Source organism: Manacus vitellinus, unplaced genomic scaffold, assembly GCF_001715985.3.
Source record: "Manacus vitellinus isolate BGI_N305 unplaced genomic scaffold, ASM171598v3 scaffold_0_pilon, whole genome shotgun sequence".
Taxonomy (NCBI): domain Eukaryota; kingdom Metazoa; phylum Chordata; class Aves; order Passeriformes; family Pipridae; genus Manacus; species Manacus vitellinus.
Window position 1 is genome coordinate 19443161 of NW_021938789.1, and position 3004 is coordinate 19446164.

Consider the following 3004-nt stretch of genomic DNA (forward strand, 5'->3'; position numbering starts at 1 on the left):
TGTGGCAACATAATTACCCTTGAACACATAAGTAGGTCAATAATGAAAAAGGGAAGGCCATGCTACTGGCCTTTTCTCATGAAAAACTTATTAGTAGAGAGCGATGCAAATATGATAGGAAAATCAACTAACTGGGAAATAAAGGAAAACAATAAAAAAACGTAATTCCTTCAATCAAAACCTTAGGGAACTTAGAATCTAACTTACAAAGAAGAGTTTAACAGGGAATTATTGATCAGGTAAGAACTTATGGAGGAGAGAAACTTTCCTGATGGTCTTTTCAGTCCTGGCAACAGGCAATTGATAATAGAGTAATGCAGAATAGATATAATTCCACTTTTTAAAATATTTAAAATTAGGCAGCTGTTAGACTAAGCATCCCATGTGACAGAGGATTCTGCATCACTGACAGCCTTCTAAATCAAGACTCCTTGGTTTTTATTAATAACTGTTTTCTAGTGCAAAGAAGAATTAAATCCAGAAAATGTTAAAAATTTTAATATGTACAGGTGAAACATAAAGGATTTTTTTTGGTCTTCTATCCAGATGCATATGATACTTTTTGAGTATTTTGAAATGCCTAGACTGAACTTTAGATTAGTTCAATTTACGCCATTAAATTCATACTTTATCTATTCGCAACACTATAATATATTCCTTACAAAGTATCCTCTGAGATTAAGAAGATTCCCTATGTCACAGGTTTGCCTGTTGTAATGAAAAATAAACAAAAAAACAACAAACAAACAAACAAAACCAGCTGGGAATTTTTTCCCTGTACCAATGTGAAAGAAAGGTGTTGAACGAGGGAGGGGAAGGGAGTGGCTGGAGTGATTCACACACACAAAAGCGCTAGCTGACAGCCCCACATCCCAAGCTAATTGGCTCAGAAGACTTTGGGGGGAGGAGAGTTTTTCTCCTGGGGAAACCGCAACCTTTTAACTTCACTTTTACCAGGACTCAGGGAGCGTGCAGGGTGGAGAAGCAAGCTCCGGGTTCAGGGTTTTTTTCTCCTCGGCGGGGCTGCCACTTCTTCGGGCCCTGAGGGAGGTCCCAGTTTCGCCTCCGACCCCTCGCGTCCTGCTTTGCCCGAGGCCTGTGTGCCCCCCTCGGAGCTGCCAAGGACCGGGGAGCTCCGGTTCGCTCTCCAGTAAGAGTCCCTGCGGAGCCGCCCCCCACCTCTGCTGTCACGGAAACTGCCAGCATCTTGTGAGCTTTTTCCCTTTCCTCCCGGGTTGCCCCTCTTGGCTGGACAGACAGACAGACTGGCATCCCGGACAGACCCACCCGACAGACGACATCCCGGACAGACGGCATCCGGACAGACACGCATCCGGACAACGACGCATCCGGACGACCGCCATCCCGGACAGGACCGCCAACCCGACAGACGCCATCCCGCGCAGCGGCTCGAAGCGCCGTCCCCCACGCGCGGGTCTGGCGTCCTGCAGCGTCCCTGCCGGCCACCGCAGGGCAACTGCAGACCAGCAGCGCCCCTGCCGGCCCTGGTTAGAACTGCGCCGAAAGGCGAAAAGAACTGGTTTTGGGGGGGACTTTGGGTGCAGGATTGTTGTTTGGTTTTTGTTCTTTTGTTGTGCTATCTGTACACATATATCCTTTATAAAGGGCTGTTGTTTTTTTTTTTTTTTCCTTCTTTCTTCACATTTCCTCGACTGGAGCCTCTTAATATTGGATTCACAATTCCTTAGAGGGGGAAGCTTGGTCTTCCTCATAACTCGCCCTCCTTAGCAAACACTTCTGTCTCATTAAACTGAGACACCCTATAAAGCTAACTGGATGATACAAGGGTGAAGATACATTTTTAAATGCTGCATTTCTATGAAGAAGCAATTTCTTTAGATATAAAAAGCATCTTTCTCAAGACCCAGTTTATCAAAATAATGGAATTGTAGAATACTTTGAGTTGCAAGGGAATTTTTAAAAGTCATCTACTCCAAACCTCCTGCAATAAGCAGGGGCATGTTCAACTAGTTTGAGTTGCTCAGAGTCCTGTCCAAATTGACCTTGAATGTTCCTAAGGATGAGGCATCTACCACCTCTCTGGGCAACTTGTTCCAGTGTTTCACCATCCTCATTGTAAAAAACCTCTTCTTTATGTCTAATCTAAATTGACCCTCCTTCAGTTTAATACCATTACCCTGCTAAAAGTCCCTATCTTTGTTATAGATCCCCTTCAAGTACTGAAAGGCTGCAGTGAGGTCTCCCTGGAGCCTTCTCTTCTCCAGGCAGAACAGCCCCAGCTTTCCCAGCCTTTCCTCATCGGAGAAGCACTCCAACCCTGTGATCATCTTTGTGGCCTTTCTCTGGATCTGCTCCAACAGGTCTATATCCTTCCTGTGCTGGGGACCCCAGAGCTGAATGCAGCACTGCAGGTGGACTCTCACCAGGGTGGAGTAGAGGGGCAGGATCACCTCCTTTTCCCTGCTGTCTACGCTGCTTTTGATGCAGCCCAGGACATGACTGGCTTCCTGGGCTGCAAGTGCATGTTGGTAGATCATGTCCAGCCTCTCATCTGCCAGCACCCTCAAATCCTTCTTGGCAGACCTGATCTCAAACTGTTCATCTCCTATCTTGTAGAGACACCAGGGATGAACTTATTAAATATGTTCAAACTATTTTGTAAACACAAATCAAGCTAATAGGAACCCATCTAATATTCATTAAGCCTTCTCAAGAAAATCTTAAAATAGGTAATTTTCCATTAGACTGGTAAATTCATGCAAAGCACCTCACTCTGTATATTACGAACATAATATAGGGGATAGGAAGGGGAAGAACATTTTTAATCACTGCTTATTAAAATATGTTGGAATTAGGAGCACAAGGAAGTAAACAGAATATAGTTCTACATATTGTCTTTCTGGTAAGTAAAATATAAAAGATGAATATCTTAACTGAAAAAGGTTTCCATTATAAAGAAAAATAGTAATTATGCTGTTAAGTTATGTATTTCACTACATACTTCGTTTCCTGTATAGGCTAT